An 18259-nucleotide genomic window follows, 5' to 3' on the forward strand; every position below is an offset into this window, starting at 1 on the left:
GAAGCTACATTAGGACAACATCTCACAGTTGGGAATGAAAGAAAGCATGCTGGCTGCTGTGCAGCCTCTTTCTCTGGCCTTCTTGGCTCTAATCCCCCTGTGAAGATGACGAATCAAAGGGGATTTGAGGTTTCAGGCGAGCAGGAGAAAGGATGCCAAGTTTTTGGGCATCTGTCGCTGTTCCCTCTAGAGAAGGCTGGCTTTATCTTCACACTCTTAGCCAGTGTTCTGAGGAATTTGCTGTCATCCTGCACTGCTCTCTCTTTCCTCTTGGCCATCATAAGACCTAAATGATTCTCAGGGGCCTCTATCTGGTTCTGTTCAAGGAGTACCCACGTGTGTGAGATCCTAGGTTTACCTCTCTTAAAGTCGGCCCTTTATTTGTGCCATGGGACCTGAAGGACCCACATTCTGCTTGAATGACTTTTTGAGTTGAGAACTTTTGGAAATGTGATCCCAGGAATTTACCTATTCTCTTTTTGGATTAATTTCTATCAATAAAAATTGGTCAAGAAGATGCGTGTACTGGCTCTGCTACTAACTATGTGAATTTGGGCTTATTACTCAGCAGCTTAAGTTCAGTGTTTCCATCTGTAAAATGGGGATTACATTAGCACCCATTCTAGAGTCATTTGAAGAATCAAATGTGTTACTGTGCATAGATGTCTTAGAATAATTCCTGCCACATCCTAAGTGATCACTATTTTGCTGATTGTGTTCATGGCCCACTTTCTTTTAAAGGCATCACTTTGGGCTTTTACCTAAGGTCCCTGTTGTCCCAGGCTCCTCATTCGTACATGTGCACAGAAGATCTGTATTGTAGAGGATTAAGTGAGACAAAGCATGAAAAGTGCTTAGTTGGGAAATGGAAAGGGCACATATATGACCAGGGTTATTATTTGGGGGGCACTTACTTTGAGGCGACTTGGAAAGCATCCTCACAGTTCACCAGTGTGTGGCTGGGCACCTCGGGCAGGATGACCTGCAGAGGAGCAGGCTTTGCTGCCAGTCTGGGAGAGAGGAACCTCTGTCCATTTTACTCAGAAGGAGAAAAAGAAGTGAGCCTGGAAACTCTACGGGTAGCAGGAAATTACCACCTATTCAATTTGCAGTCATCTTGTAAGGACAAGCTTCTCTCTCTCCCCTGGTGAATTTCTGCAGAGCATAAATCCTGCCAAGCGAATCTCATCTCCGTCTCTAATCAAGTGGCGGCCCGGCTATTGAACATGGTGATTGTCCCAGTTGTCCTTTTCATTTGGCCTTTGAGGCAGAGCTAGAATCTTGGCAGTTCTTGGAAACAATGACCTCTTACAAGAGCACTCAGTTCAGAAGCAGCTTCAAGCTCCTGATGCCTTTGTGGACAGAAGTGTTTGCATTTCTCGTGGAGTCAACAGATTGATTACGGGTACATTTTCACCTAGAGTAACAAACAATAGTGAACTGTGAAGAGGCTGCAGAGTTGTATCTATAATTGAAATACCAAATATAAAACTAAATATAATTTCCCATTATTTCCCCAAAGATACCAAGGGATTTTTGAGTTTGTTTGATGCTATTTTAAGAGACTAAATGATCTGGAGTTTCCATTGTGGCTCAGTGGGTTAAGGACCCAGTGTAGTATCAGTGAGGATGTGGGTTCGATCCCTGGCCTTGCTCAGTGGGGTAAGGATCTGGTAGTGCTGCAAACTGCAGCATAGGTTGTAGATGCTTACCATGACTGTGGCATAGACCACAGCTGCAGCTCCGATTCAACCCCTAGTCCACGAACTTTTGTGTGCTGCAGGTGCAGTCATAAAAAGAAAAAAAAAGAGATATTAAATGATCATTTTTATATACTCATGTTATCTCATAAAAAGGTAATGTGAAAAATTATCTGACAGTATTCCTAACCCAGTCATTGTCCAAATATATACATTTTAAAACAACTGAATTGAAGAACACTGTAGTAGGTTGAATTATGTTCCCCTCAAAAATTCATGTCCACTGGAAAGCTCAGACTGTGACCTTATTCGGGTCTTTCCAGATGTAATCAGCTAAGGCTCTAGAGATAAGATCATACTGAATTTTAGGGTGGGCCCTAAATCCAATCACAGTTATCCTTAAGAAGAGAGGAAGGCACACAAAGCATAGGTCATGTAAATATCAGGGAGAGATTGGACCGATGATGCTCTGGACAAGCCGAGGAATACTAGCAGTTGCCAACAACTGCCAGAAAGTAGTTGAAAGGCATGGGCAGTTTCTCCCAGAGTTTCCATAATTTCTGTCTTCTGGCCCCCACAAGTGTGAGGGAATAGATATTGGTTGGGTTAAGCCACCCAGTGAAAGGAGTTTGTTACGGCAGCCTTAGAAACAACACACTAGCCAGGGCTCTTCTGTGTCCGATTAGATAGGTTCGTACAGGACTGCAGGGGGAGGTGGAAGGCATCCAGGTCAGGAAAGACAGAGAAGGATTGGGGAACTTTCCTGAATTAGAGGAGACTAAAGTGACAGGACATCTATGGTAACGTGTGCTCCTAGATTGGATCTGGGGCTGTGGATGAAATTTAAATAAGATCCGCAGATCGGGTGTATGAGTAGTGATTTTGATTATTGGACTGTGGTTAAGTAAGGGGCTAACATTTGGGGAAGCTGGTGAAGGGTACATGGGAATTTTTAAAATACAGTTTTTGCCAGTGTTTTAAAGTCACAGTTTTTCGTAATGAAAAATTGAAACAATGATACTGTTTATTTATAGGACAAAGATGAGAGAAAAAGGCATGAGAGGGGAATCATTTTGGACATGTTAAGAATGAGGAGCTGGCTTATGTGTACATTTCTGTAGTGAAAACACAGGCATTGTACCTCTCTGTTCTCCAACCCTTTTCGCCTTACATTTGCTACATTCATTTGTTTTAAAGCAAATCCCTCTAATTGCTTAGGGTACAAAAAATGTCACCCATGAGTACAGACTTGGTACTTCTCCCCACTTGAAATGGAATGCTCTACTGCTATTACAGATGAGGGTGATGTACAGATAAGGGGGAATTGATAAATAGAACAAAAAGGCAGGGTTTAGGTGATAAAAAAGTGCATTCAGCTCATTTCCATTTTATGTAAGCAAAATATATGGAGAAGGGAGTAGATTGACTTTACATCAGGATGTTAACAGTGGTTATCAATAGCATTAGGGTGATTTTCATTTTCTTTCTGATCATTTGATTTTTTAAAATATTGAGAACATATATATATACACACACATACATATGTATATATGTCTTTTTAGGTCCGCACCCATGGCGTGTGGAAATTCCCAGGCCAGGGGTTGAATCAGAGCTGTAGCCGCTGGCCTACGCCAGTCACAGCAACACAGCAACGCGGGATCCACGCTGCATCTGTGACCTACACCACAGCTCAAGGCAACGCTGGATCCTTAACCCTCTGAGCAAGGCCAGGGATCGAACCTATGTTTTCATGGGTACTAGTCAGATTTGTTTCTGCTGAGCCACAGTTGGAACTCTAAGAATATTTTTGTTAATTAAATGATAAGTTATTTTTTAAGGGAAAGAATAAAACTATTTCCACTCTCTCCCCCTAGAAAAGAACGCTATGTTTGGTCTAAGATAAAAAGCCCCAAGTGGAATCTTCTTGCAGAATTCATTTTATTATTCTATTCTCTCACCACATAGGACCGAGACTTGGGTTGTATTACTGTTCTCAAAGGTGGCCAGCGTGACAGCTGAGCCTATTTTGGTGGTCTAGTTAGAGTCTGAAATATCCAACTGAGGAATAGTCCTTGGCTCAACACCTCAAGATTTTTTTTGAAACATTGTCTGCATTTTGTTTATCAAAAGGTCTTTCGTATGTTTCTCTTTGGCACAATTAAGTAGATTTTAGAATTTGCAGTTGTGGGTCCTTAATATATTCATCCCAAGACGCCTTTGTGCATCTGTTATGTATTTCCATATTGTTTTTGCTAATAGTTTTGCAGAGATTTTAAGCATTTGAAACTCTCCCCACCCCCACCACCTTGCCTTAAAGACAATGTCTGGAGAAAGTTAAGAACTCAGTAAGTTATTAATTTTTTTGTACCCCTCAGTGCACTGCAGTCCACTACTTTCAAGACAAAAGGGATGATTTTTTTCTTGTCCTTCTTCCTTTTCCCTCTCTTCTTATATAGACTGTGCCATTCATAAGGATCAGATTGACCCTCTGGTATGAATTTGTACTGATCTCATATGCTAATTAGCTCTGTCTTATTCCTAATTCAATTGTAAGAGATAAGATCTCCATATATACATAGTAAATACATAATATATTTTAGAGAAAAAATGTTGAACAACTTTAAATTAGATTAAATGTTTGTTTTAAGTAACATGTTTTCTCTTAAATAATTCTGTCTTTGATGATGAACTGTTGTTCTGAAACAAACTTTATTATCCTCTCTTAACTTCTTCTCTTGTTATTGTTAAGTTCACCCATGTCCTGACCTCACAAGCTAGCCTTCTTTATTTTGACCTTGTCAGCGTTGATCTGGAATCATAGATGGTCCTTGCTTTGGGACATCATTCCATGAGTAATGTAGCTCTCAGTTCTTACAAACACTTTGTTGTATTCTAGAATCATGTAACTGCTATTGAAACAGCAACAATTAACTTTATATGCTCTTTAATTCACATACAAAATAGTACCAAACTATTTAAAAATAATCAAACAGGCCAAAGGGTGAAATCACGGCAGATTAAATAAGACAGCTGAATTTGATAGTAGCTGCATAGATTACATGTCTTATCTCTAGTTAACTGCTGTAATAAAATTAGTCATCAAATGTGTTAGGACTCCAAAATGTTACTGGAGTTTTGATTTCCTCTGTATTTCTGGCAGTTTAAAATATGTTTAAAACTATTTAATCAAACTGATTAAATAACCCACTATCACTATATAAAACTTTTAGCATCTTTATTGCTAGAAGATCTTTCTGAATAACTATTTCCACAAATAAGATACTGAATTTTGGGCTACTAAAATTTTTAAGAAAGTATTTGTCAAGCCCTGACTTAAAAGCTTGCCATTATTAAAATAATTTCAGCCAAAAACTGTAAGTAGCTCTGTCCTTAAAAGTTTTGGAGATCAACTTCCATTTCTTAAAGCCTGTCCTTGTCATACATTATTTTTGTACCATCTGGCTTCTTCCTCTCTTGGTGAAGTTCCTGTTAAATATGTATGGCTTGGTTGGTTTTATTTTAGTAGCAATAACATTATTTTCTTTTTCATTGTTATTTGTAGCATGTAATCTTCTGAACTTGGAGCATTATTTCCCATGAAGCACTTCCTTCTCTCTTCTTTGATTTTTTTGCTCTGCATCCCAAGAGATCCATCTTTTGTATTAAACTTTCTTTGATAAAGTTTCTTCTATCTGTCACACACTTATAGAACACTTAACAAACTTCTTATACATTGCTGTGGTGTGGAAGTGCTTCACTTAACAAATGATCCTGCCAGATTTGAATTCTTTAACTGAATTAGTGCTTGGTGAAATCCTGAGTCTCATGGATTTTACGGCCTCTGAGATGACTCCCTGGGTGTTTGTGACCATATTGGAAACTTGGAGGAGATGTTTCTGGTTTGGCATCCTCTCTTTCCTCTTCCCTCCAGTGCCACCCTGAATTTCTTTCAGAAACCTATCCTTCATGGCTGCTTCAGACCGAAGGCTAAGCAGGTTTAAGCCAATTGATCAGGATGCCTCATCCCCCTCCTGTGTTGATTAGTTCAGGGATGGGTATACAACAAAGTCCATAAGGGTAAGAATACTTGAAGATGTCATTCTGCCCATGAGCAGGATGGGGAAAAGGTTTATGGCTGTAAGTGCTGCAGCAGTTTTGTGGCCACATAAGGGGAGAGGCTGGAGACGCTGGGGCAAAGGCTTTAGGATGAAGGCCAGGATGTATGAGAGGAAGGGTCTGAGGATGGAGCCAGCTCAGGCAGATGCAGAACAGAAAGATAGCGAAACTATTGGCAATCTCTAGATTAACCTAGCCTTTAAGCCATTTCTATCCCTAATCTTTTTAGTCCTATGGGCTAGTATTTTTTTTTAAGGTATGTTAATTAGGCTGTTTGGTTCCTTAAATTGGAAAGATTCCCAACTTGAAGAAGTAGAGGGTGCACTGACATAATCCCAGTGGAAGCAGTCTTAAGTAGCCTCCAGTTAATCAATTTAGTGGACTAATTAATGTCTTCCATTTCTTCTTCCATCAATAAAACACTTTGAGCAAGTTAAACATCCATAGCTAGTCAGCTTCCCCTGGTACTATGAAGGACACACACTTACATACAATGATTGGCTAAGTGTTAAAAGAAAGTATTTGATAAATTATTATAAATATGATTCCTTGCTGTAATTCTTATTGGTTAACCAGTCAACTGCACATCATGATTATATGATAACACACACAGATACACACATGCACACACTGTCATCCAGTACCACTGTAGAGTGGGGTGAGTTGCCACGGATGGACCTGTTTACACTAGTCATCTCTATGTATTAATAAAAAGATCACCTCTTGGAGTTCCCGTTGTGGCTCAGTGGTTAATAAATCCGACCAGGAACCGTGAGGTTGTGGGTTCGATCCGTGGCCTTGCTCAGTGGGTTAAGGATCCGGCATTGCCGTGAGCCGTGGTGCGGGTTGCAGATGCGGCTTGGATCCAGCATTGCTGTAGCTGTGGTGTAGGCCGGTGGCTACAGCTCCGATTTGACCCCTAGCCTGGGAACCCCCATATGCTGTAGGTGTGGCCCTAGAAAAGACAGAAAGACAAAAAAAAAAAAAAAAAGAAAAAAAAAGAAAAGAAAAGAAAAGAATCACCTCTCAAAAGTGAGCCAGTTTGGATAATAAGTTATAGGGTCTTCTTTGTTAAAGTCATGGAATAAAATTAAACCTACACTTTTGATTTTTCAAGAGTTTATGTGATAAGAGGAAAGGGACCATCAAGCGCCAGTCCCTGCCACTAAGGAGTTAGTGTGCATTAGCTACTGAAACTCCATAAACTCAATCATTTGGTCTCAATTAATTGGGCCAAACAGCTATTGTTCAACAATCCAATAAATAGTTGATATAAGCCTTTGTGGGATGAATGAGGTCTGGTGCAAAGACGACTGGAACATCCTTGTTAACGGTTCTTAGCCAACATTATTGGAAATTGTATTATTCCTAGTGTATGTAATGTTCTTTGGGAGTAGTTTGAACTTCTAGTGGTATAGTCAAGGTATGTTGGTCGTGGGGGGCTTATGACCTATGGATCTTCACATGAAATTGAGCAAAAAAATCAGATTCCTATAATGTCCTACGTATGTGCAGCCAGTCCCCTGGTGTCACATACATCAAAACTACCTTGGCATGAAATTGGCTTCCTCCATGGAGCTCTGTGAGGGGGCGGATCTTCCCTGCAGTTTATTTGCAGAGAACATTGTCTGCTTCTTTCTGCCCTTTCTCAGGCCTACTTCTGACTCCTGTTACGTGTTTCAGGGGTGGCAAGGGGTGTCAAGCTAGAAATGCCCTTGGTTATGTGACTACAACTACATTTTCATGGGCCTGATTGCCTATAGGAGTTTGTCAGTTTCAGAAAACATAGAAGATATATTCATATTTTATTTAAGAAAAGCCCACAATTTTCTTTATACAAGGGATGCATTCACATGTCACCTACCATCCCCCACAGTGGTTAAGATGCTGTTGAGGTTATGGTGTGAGTTACCTAGGCAGGAAACTGGGAGGAGGTAACAAGCATAATGGATTTGAGCCACTGGAACCCATTTCCCCAGCTTCAGTCATTTATGGGCCACACTCATGTCTTCCTCTGTTTTTGCCCAGTGCCTTTATGATTACTAAATGCTTGTCTTTAAACTAACTCTTTATTTTTCCTAAATAAATTTAGCCCCATTCTGAGCAATAATTTGCATATCCATATATTCAATGTGTTGCTTAAAATTTCTCTAACATGAAGTTCCCACTGTGGCGCAACAGGTTGAGAATCCAGCATTGTTTCTGTGGCAGTGTGAGTTATATCCCTGGCCAGGGAACTTCCATGTGTTGCAGGTATAGCCAAAAAAGACAAAAAAAATTCTCTAACGTAATGAGATACACAGTAACTAAAGTCTTTAAAACTTTCTTTGTGTTCTACCTGAAAGCACTTACCTACGATGGCTTGTAGGCTGTGTGTGTGTGTGTGTGTGTGTGTGTGTGCGCGCGTGCGCGCGCAAGGCATAAGACTTTTTCCATTCATGCTTTAATAAAGAGATTAAAATTTCTTTATTCTGCTACTTCATTGGTTATTTATAGCTCAGATCTTTGGCAGCATCATTGCATTTGGAAATGGGTGCTCCTCTCCTTTCCACCAGACCAGAATTTAAAAGTAAATTAAGGCGTAAAAGATCCTGTTACTAGACATGGCCATGCATTAGATGCTCCTCCTGGCCTGGTTGCAAAGACCAAGGTTCCCAGAAGCTCAAAGGATAATGAGATCCTGATACAGGGAGGAGAGTATGTCTGCAGCACCATCGCTATGGCCATACCTGTCCTCACCAGCACTGAGTTGCCTGTTAAATTGATGACAGCGTAGATGTGGACAGAAGTGCAGTAGATTGCAGCTCAGAGGCTTCTGTGGTCTTCCTCGAGGCTCAGATCAAATCCTCCCGCCAGCCCGCTCATTTTTCCTTCTTCCTCACTCAGAACTCACCTTTTAGCCATATCTGCCCTATCTCCCTCACCCCTGAGCCGGTTTTTTAGGCTGGTACCCCTGTGACAACTCTGAAAAGTCATGCAAAATGTAAATTCCTTTCCATGCCTGTACTCTCATGTGCCCCCAACCTGGGCCTTTCTTCAAAGCCAGACTCAAGGCTGCCTAGAGTCTCTCCATATAAATCCCACAGCAGTGGCAAGAGAGTCAGCTCCACACCTTTGGGTTGAAAACAAACAGCAAAGTTAGACTTGGCTCCATTTCCTTTTTTGAATGTCCCCAATCCACTTATCTTGCTGCCTGTGGTTTCTGAGCCCACTGCCCCATGATGTGTGAATCTGCTACTCCGTTGGCTTGTAGCTCTCTGTTCCCTCAACCTTCAACTCAGCGCTTTCCTTTGTCCAGCCTGCAGCTCTATGTCTTCACACCAGCAATAACCCTGACAGCTCCTTAATTGCTACACACATTTGTACAGTTCCCTGGCAATTATATTTCAGACCCTGTCAGGGTACCTGCTAGCCTCAGGGCTGTGTTTATATTAAATATCAATAAAAAGCTGATAGCATCAGTGCAGATGGCAGGCTCACAAAATCATATTTTACTGGGAGCCACGGGATGGAAGGGAGGCATGTTTAAATTTCTTTCTCTCTTCTGAAAGGTTGGAATGAGAGGATACTTTCTGAGTGAATATCAGGAATGGGTTCCTACCAAATGATGACAGCTATATATTCTGTTCTCTAGCTGGGAGTTGTCTTTTACTATGTGTGACTTGTCATAATATCAGTTTTCTCCAGAAGTGTTTCTTTGTGTTGTCTCCCCAGCCCCCAAAACACATACTCCTCCTCCTGCCTTGGAATATAAGACAGCCCTTCAAATACCCTAGGTATTTTAAAGAATTTGTTGACTGAATGCATAAGTTTATTTGGCTTTACTTTGAAGGGGTTGTATTTGGGACAGAGGCTCAGGGTTAAGTGGCTCTGAGCCTTATCCCACCCTCTACCCACATCCCCTGCACCTCCTCCACTAAGGGACCCTTTAGGTGAAAGGACATCCTAGCTCCTCACAGACTATGTGGCCTTCCCCTCATGGGACCTCCATCCCCTCAGCCTTCAGAAGTAGCATGTGCCTTCCCAGGAGCCGTGAGCATGATGGAGAATGTAGCATGCTATGGCACTGTGTGAACCCACAGCAGCACCCAGAGAGTCTCGCTAAAGGTTTCCAACACTCAATTGTGTGGTCAGGATTTTTTTTTCCCTTGTGGTTTTCAGTCTTTTATGCTCCTTATGAGTAACTTCTATCAAGTAGAGGAGTTCCTGCCATGGCTCAGTGGTTAACGAACCCAACTAGTATCCATGAAGATGCGGGTTTGATCCCTGGCCTCACTCAGTGGGTTAAGGATCCGGCATTTCCTTGAGCTGTGGTTTAGGTTGCAGACTCAGCTTGGATCCAACGTTGCTGTGGCTGTGGTGTAGGCCGGTGGCTGCAGCTCTGATTGGACCCCTAGCCTGGGAACCTCCATATGCCACAGATGTGGCCCTAAAAAGACAAAAGACAAAAAAGCAAAAAGCAAACAAACTTCTATCAATTAGAGACACACTACAAGATCAGCTGGCAGGGATATACATTCTGAGGACAGTTGTCACAGAGAAATCAGAGTTAGCAAATCTGTGACAATCCAGCTGTTGGAGGACAGACTTCCCTGTTGCCATCAGTAGATTTTCCCATTTGTGTGCCTTCTAAGCAGGAGGCCAGCACCCCTTAGACTAACTCCCCAGTGGTGCAGTATTCTGTATCACTGTCTCCTAGGCTTTCTCCTGCTAAAGACTTCCTACCTGGCTAATGAAAAGAGCTTCTACCTCTGGTGTAAACACCCGCCTTCAAAGTGTAGAACCTGTTTGGTGAGCTTGTCCTCTCGACAGCCCTGGCTTCTCTCACTCTGCGACCCTAGTGCAGGCACCGTCCTGTTCCCCTTGAAGGACAGTAGGAGCCTCTGAATATTCCCTCCACTACCCACCCCCGCCCTGCCCTTGCCCGGGTGCTGTCCAGATGGTAAAGGTATGTACCCAGCCTCTCTTCAAACCTTCCAAGGGCCCCTGTCACTCCTGAGATTGGCAGCAGACTATAGACCAGGGTCTTCAAGGTCCTGCTAGTTTTCCCTACCCCGCCTCCTTTTTGTCTTCTGAATTTCAGGTATTTAAACTTAGAGTTGGTGATGCCAGGACCACTCTGCTCCCTCCCCCTTTTAATGCCTATTCACTCCTTAAACTCCGGCTTTTTTTTTTTTTTTTTTTTTTTTGCCTTTTCTAGGGCCATTCTGGGGGCACATGGAGGTTCCAGACTAGGGGTCCAATAGGAGCTACAGCTTCCGCCCTACGCCACAGCCACAACAACACGGGATCCGAGCCGCATCTGCAACCTACACCACAGCTCCCGGCAACGCCAGATCCTTAACCCACTGAGCAAGGCCAGGGATGGAACCCGCAACCTCATGGTTCCTAGTCAGATTCGTTAAACCACTGCGCCACTGCGCCACGACGGGAACTCTTAACTTCCAGCTTTGATCAATGTTTATGAAAACCTTGTCAAAGAATATGTTCCCCAACATTGTGTTTTTCCCCTTGTGCTAACTCATCACAACTGTGATTTTGCTCATAATTAGACAATTATTGGATTTTCTGCTTCTCCCATTGGACTATTTGCTCCAATGAGTTAAAGGCTTTGCCTGCTTTTGCTTATTTCTTTATCCCCATATCCTCACACAGTGCTTGGTACCCAGTAGCTATTCAGCAGATGTTTTCTGAATGAATGAATGAAGAATAGATAAATGTGTGCTATATCCAGTACAGGGGCCAAATGCTTTGGGGAAAATTAGAAAATATGACATGATTTACACCCTTTACATGGGTTGTCCAGTGGTAGTAGGAGCAGCTACTATAAATGAAACAAGAAAAGAAAAGCCTCAGTGAGATTGGCCAGGGCACAGATGTGGATGTATGTTGGGCGCTGGAGGGCAAGTGGATTTGGAAAGCCATCTTGGGCCAGAGCAGAGCATCTTAGAGCACTGGGCAGGGGGCTGTAATCTCTGAGTGATGGGTTGGCAGGAACTACTAGAGCTTCTGAGTGATCTGACTGTGGTAGCCAGCACAGATTTGCCCTCAGGATGCCGAGTTCCAGGGAGCTGCTGTGAGGGTCTTCTAAGGCCGGTGTTTTCTAGTACTTATTGGGAGGAAAGGGGTGACGGTGCTCATCCCATCTCTGAACCTGTCCAGGGTGAGTTCTACCCTCTTTCCAACCAGAGCAAAACTTCAGGGAGGAACTAGGCTCTGGTTCTTCAGCTCTTTGCTGGAGACCTCAAGGGAGGCTTACTGGGACAAGCTTGCATACCAAATGAGATGTTTTAAATTAGTGACACCAGCTTAACTACAATTTATCAAATGCCATTTCAGGATCAGAAGTCCCTTGAGATATGCTTATTTTCGTTCTGGAAGGTCTTATCCAAGATGGTATGCCTTGTAAATGTTGTCTCTGCAAGCAGCCCTCAAATCCAAATGCCAATAGTGGTGAAAGAGCCTCACTGGTGGCTCTGCAGCAGAGACCCTGAGGGGGAGGTGTCAGGAGACCCATGCAGACGTGCTCTAGATGGTACTCGGCACTACATTATCCTTTCCACCATGTGCCCTTCCAGCAAGTCATACACATGCCCTGAGCATTGAGATACAAAGAGGCTTGGTCAGGGCCTTAAGAAAGCCTGATCCCAGCCCCCTTGTCCAGGGACCAGGCACTTCATTCATTTCTTCACAGCTGGGAGCAGCAGCCTGCTCGGAGCCACGTGTTACTGGTTGTCTAGACTGCACCTCCTTTGCTGCCTTTTTCTTCCACTCCTTATTTACGGTCTGGTAGGCAGTAAATAGAGTTCAAGGCCTCTGTTCCAATCTTCTTCCATCTCACAGTTTGGATCCAAGATGGAAGTTAGCTGGTCTCTGCCTTGGGCAAGTGATGGGCTGCGGTAGTAGACCTCAGTGCTCTGTGGAGCAGTTTGCTTCTCTGTGAAATGGGCCTTGAAAGGGTAGTTTGGAACTGTCCTGCATAGTGTGTGGCACATTGTAAAGGTGCCAGAAACAGTAATCTCTGTTGCTGTCATTATCATTATTTTGTTTTCTAGCGTAATTTTCTCCTTCTTAATGTCGATGACAAGGACCTGAGAATAATGTTTTCCAGAGGGATGAGAGTGACAAGGAGAAAGAAATGCAAGTTTCTCCACAAGGTTTTCCATATGTTAAGGGAGGAGGACTGTTTAAGATTGATATATTTAAGGTAAAAGAGACCCCAACAAACAAGTCATCGATGTGAAATCTCACTGGAGAATTAGCCCTGAAATCTAGCTTATTGAAGCAATGAGCTGAGAGTCTAGAGCACCCTCTAGGATTTGCCAATCTGGACGTGTGTTTGCCACTTAATTTACTTCCCAACTCCATCCAGAGTGATTCAGCACTGGGCCATGAGTCTTCCTCATCCCTCTCATTCTAGGACTGCCAGAAAATGCCTACAGATTTGTGAAAAGCAAGCTGCATTTAATATCTCACATATCACTAAGTTTAGAGGAAGGGTAAATATTTGGCTAATAAATCTATTTTATAATTCATCATACATCAAGGGCTAGTTACCAGATACATGCTAAGTGCTTGCTTGATAATTAGCATCAAAAGTATTCATTATTTAATCTGATCTATTTAGAATGAACACGAGAGATGCCACTTGCTTGCTGAAAAGGGAGACATGAAACCTCTGCAGCCACTCTCTTGAATTCTGTCCAAAATGCAGGGCTGAGGGAAACTGTGGAGTCGTCTCCCCCCACCAAACCCTGTGCCGGTGTAATTTTATACCCAGGAGATACACCCTTTCAAAGACCTTGAGGAAAGCCTGAGATCCTCCCTCCAGCTTGTTCAGGGCAGGAAATAAATACCTTCTTTATAAGGACCATACCCCAGCAACCCCGTTGTATGTGAATTCAGTCCCTTCCCTTCAAACAATGGTTTTTGAGTAACAGTAGTTTGTAATTCTTTGTTAGCTTATAATTGTTCACGTAGGCTCATAGTGTCTAGAAGTGGACCCATATTTTATGGTAGAAAATGGCAAGTTAATTAATACAGTGCTGCTAATTCGCTGGAGAATAAATGATATTGAGGGGAAAGATGGAGGTAGTATCAGGTAACTTTGAAGTCTGGGGAGGAGGCTCAAATACTAAGGCATCCATAAAGCTCTTGATTGCTTGAAGGGTGTGTCCTGGAAAAAGGAAGTAGGTTTTGCTGGCTATAGATTTCAGAAGAAAGGAAATTTGATTTGGGAACCATGAATAAAAGCATGATGGGCCTTGGCACTGGTGGAGCACAGAATATGTCTGTTGGAAAACGAATACTTGGAAGGAAACGTTTGCAGTCTGCTAAAATCCTCACTGTGGCCTGCCCGCCTCTCCAGCCCCATCCTGTAACTCCACCGTTTGCTCACAAGGCTCCGGTAACACTCATGGCTTTGTTGTTCCTCCAAGACACGAGTTTCTTCTCAGCTCTGAACTTTTGAACTAGGTCTTCTCTTTGCCTCGAAAGCTTTTGCTGGCTAGATAGAGGTTTTGAGCTCATGCAGGTCTCTCCTCTTAGAGGTTATCTTTGGCTATCTAGTATAACTCCCCTTCCCCTGACTAACCACCCAGGGTAATTCTCAAGCCTACCATCCCTTATAATTTTCTTCATCACACCCATTTCTATCTGGAATTCTCCTTTCTCTCCTCTTCTGACTGAAATGTCGGCTTTCTGGTCTGTCTGGTTCACTGCTGAATGCCTGAGACACTAGGTGCTCAATAAATATTCGTTGAGGAGTTCCCGTCGTGGCGCAGTGGTTAACGAATCCGACTAAGAACCATGAGGTTGCGGGTTCGGTCCCTGCCCTTGCTCAGTGGGTTAACGATCCGGCGTTGCCGTGAGCTGTGGTGTAGGTTGCAGACGCGGCTCGGATCCCGCGTTGCTGTGGCTCTGGTGTAGGCCGGTGGCTACAGCTCCGATTGGACCCCTAGCCTGGGAACCTCCATATGCCGCGGGAGCGGCCCAAGAAATAGCAACAACAACAACAACAACAAAAAGACAAAAGACAAAAAATAAATAAATAAATAAATAAATATTCGTTGAACAAACAAATGAATGAACATCACTGAGAGTGATAATTGGAGGAAGGGAGGAAGAGACGTAGGTAGAGCCTCACCTGGGTGCTCCTAGGACAGCTAGACTTCCCTGGGTGGGAAATGGGGGCTCATCACAGAGCTTTGACTGGCGATGTACTTGCTGGCAGTTCTGGAGCCCTCCTGCCGCTGGGCAGCTATGTGCCTTGTGTCACCAGCTTCTGAAGGAGGACGGTTCTCATTTGCTTTTCACAGATGGAGCCACTGGGACTCAGGGAAGTTAAGCCACAAATCCAAGGGCATTAGCTAATAAAGGCCGAGTAATGTCTCAAACCTGGGTTTCAGCTCCAGAGCCTGAGTTCCAGGCTGGTGACTACACTGTCAGGGCGCCGCCCAGAGACACACTGCAGAGAACACGGATGAAAGTTGGGAGTCTTCTTAGAACTTTATTTATTTATTCGCTAAGACACAGAGTAAATAATGACCCATATTTATGGAGCATTTTGTATGTGCCATTTGCTATGATAAGTGCCCTACACACTTTAATTTGCTTGAGGCTGATCATCTCAGGTGGGACACAGGAGGATGGAACTGAAATGCAATGGCTGCTCATTCAAAGAAATAGAACTAAAAGGAAATGTGTGCAAATGTCTGTAAGGGGGAGTGTGCAGAGAGAATGTTAGTCGTCACGTGACCCCCATGTAGCAAATTGCAAGCTTGAGAGGAAAGTACAGGTGAGAGCAGTGATTTGGGTGGAAATAAAAAAAGGAGACTACAAATGTGATTTGGGGTGGATTATATGATACATTATAAAGATAGAGCAGGGATGTGTGAGTGCTTTTCAGATACAAATTGCAAATTGATCAGAAAGGTGGTGTGGGACTCATATACTCTCTAAACATCTGCTACTAGTCTGTTTTACTAAAAGCGGAACATCTGATACATTTTTGACTGGCATTGAAGGTAATTTAATCTCTCAGAAGGTAGAGGAAACAGGAGGCAGACTTGCTATTCCCAGACTTACTCTTGACCAGTATGAATCATAAGTTGATGCAGAATGGAAAGGAACACTGGGGAAAATGACTGTATTATGTGGAGTTCAGTTTATTGATCTGAGAAGGCCGGGCGTTGACACATACACCAGACATTAAGGGAAATGATTTCAGTGCAGTTTGGTGTCTTACAGGTAGGACCCATTGAAAGAAGTCAGGAAGATTCGTAAGCTCATAAAATTATAATGCAGACATGAAGATCTGAATTGTTCCAGTAAAGAAAAACGAGAAGGCCTTTAAACATCCTTCTCTAGGAAAAAGGCCTGCACCTATTGAACTCAGATTTTAAAAGCAGTACATTAGAAACCATGGGATGTGGCTGTATTGTGTAGGATAACTAAGGGAGTATGAGTACATGCAGTGGCTTGAATAGTGGCCTTCAAAGGATATGTCTGAGTCTAACCTCCAGTGCATCCTGCAAATGTGGCCTTATTTGAAAATGGAGTCTTTGCAGATGTAACTAAGAGATTTTGAGATGGAATCATCTTGAATTTAGAGTGGACCCCAAATCCAGTGACAGATTTCTGTAAAATAAAAAGAGAGGGAGATTTGACACAGAGACACACAGAGGCCAAGGGAAGATCAGATAGGAATTGGAGTGATGTCTTTATGAGGAGGAGAAATCAAGGGTTGTTGGCAACCACCAGAAGCTAGGAGAGGGGCATGGAACAGATTCTCCTTCAGAGCTTCCAGAAAGAACCAATCCTGCACACACCTTGATTTTGGACTCCTGGCCTCTGAAATAAATCTGTTGTTTTAAGCACTCCCAGTTTGTGGTAATTTCTTAGAGCAGCTACAGGAAGCTAATACAGTCCATGAAACCCTTTAGATTAGGGATGAAAGTAAAAGCCAAAACTCAGATTAATCCAAGACTCCTGAAGAACCCTAACTGAAACAAAGGGGGCTTTTAAACAAATTTTGAAACAAAACACAAACAAGGAAAAAAGGTAAGCTTGCTACGAAGGAGGATGCTGTCCCTTTCACAAGTGGCTGTAAGTGGGTGAAGTGATCCTCAGTCACTGCAGTTCTTTTTTACATTTTTGGATATGCCCAGAGCTCCCAGAGGGAGGGAGCATTCTTAGTTACTGGGGCCACCTGGAAACATGGATAGCCTCTTACTACCCCAGAAAAGCGTGGTCAAGAATAAAGAATCGTCTACCTGGAAACTGGTGGACTCCTTAACATGTCGAGACAAGGAGTTAGTGAAATAGAGTTTTTGCTTCTAATTGTGAAAGGTTTTTATAATTGAGGTCATTGATAGAGGAGGCAATAACCATGAATCTTTCACTGTCATTATTGCATTTGCACCTTTGTGGATTCATTTAAGTGGCTTTCATAGCAAGGGGTGAGTCACAGTAATTACTGTCAAGCTTGGACAGGAACAATAAAGGTCTCCATTTTCCAGGATTGTGAGAATAAAGTTTTACTGAGAATTACTTTGTAGGAAAAAGTTAACTTGACCATTTTTTACTCTCCCAGCCTATCATGTGGTTTATTATAGTTAGAGCATTTACCCATGAAATGAGAGTTGGAATCCAAATGGACTGTTGCATCTGGGAAAGTGGTCTGAAAGAATGAGACAGGCTGGAGATGAGATAGTAAGACAAGGCACCATGTTTGCCCACTGTGTCATCTCATGAGCTGTCTCATCCCTCTACATTTTGGAGGCAACCATCTGGCAAAGGGCAGCCATCCAGCAGAGGGAGGAGTGGTGAGCGCCAGTGCGAACAGTGAGGGTTTTTTGCAGTGTACCTAGTTTACATAAACATTTCTAGAGTTACTTTGCTCTTTGGCTTACTGTGCAGCTTAAAGACTGGACCAATGGAATCTGTCCCCATCCTCTCCCTGCATAGTATAGAGGAATCTGGATTGAAGATGCCACAGTGAGACGGCTGTGACTTAGAGGCCCACAGAGAATTCTGGTGAGGGTGCTGGACTCCGGGGGATGAACTAGCTCCATTGATGACTTTGCAAATGCCTATGGCCATTAGTCCCTTTCTTTCAGTGTATTTGGCCTTCCAGTAGCCAAAACATATGAGTATTACTATTCCCACTTTACAAATAAGGAAACCACAGATCAGAGGCTTTGCCATTTGCTAGTTGGGTGTTTTAGGAAAGAACTTGACCTCCTGGTGTTCCCTTTCCACTTGTGTAGCGTGGTGGACAACAGTGGACCTGCTTTGGAGTGCTGCGGTAGGGGTGACAGGAGTGAAGATGACCATGGTGCCTGTCTCACGGGAAGGACTCAACAGAGGATTCCCTTCCTCTTTTTAATTATTACGTGCTCATCCTTTTGTTATTCTTACCCTCATCATGCTGGGATTGGACA

The 18259-nt window shown here is 43.1% G+C and overlaps 1 protein-coding gene and 1 long non-coding RNA gene across 27 annotated transcripts in view; both read left to right on the forward strand.

Annotated features, from left to right (window-relative positions):
- The window catches only part of CACNA2D3 (calcium voltage-gated channel auxiliary subunit alpha2delta 3), a 924345-nt gene that overhangs the window by 339299 nt on the left and 566787 nt on the right, over positions 1-18259 (forward strand). The window lies entirely within an intron of this gene.
- On the forward strand, positions 2156-6835 carry LOC146397347 (uncharacterized). The gene is made up of 2 exons (XR_014823341.1): positions 2156-2414; positions 2478-6835. It is a non-coding gene; the product is annotated as an uncharacterized LOC146397347 (long non-coding RNA).

This window comes from Sus scrofa, chromosome 13 (assembly GCF_054392235.1).
Source record: "Sus scrofa isolate SSC_HxYL_T2T_F1_AM1 chromosome 13, Sscrofa_HxYL_maternal_Yorkshire_Landrace_v2.0, whole genome shotgun sequence".
Classification (NCBI taxonomy): domain Eukaryota; kingdom Metazoa; phylum Chordata; class Mammalia; order Artiodactyla; family Suidae; genus Sus; species Sus scrofa.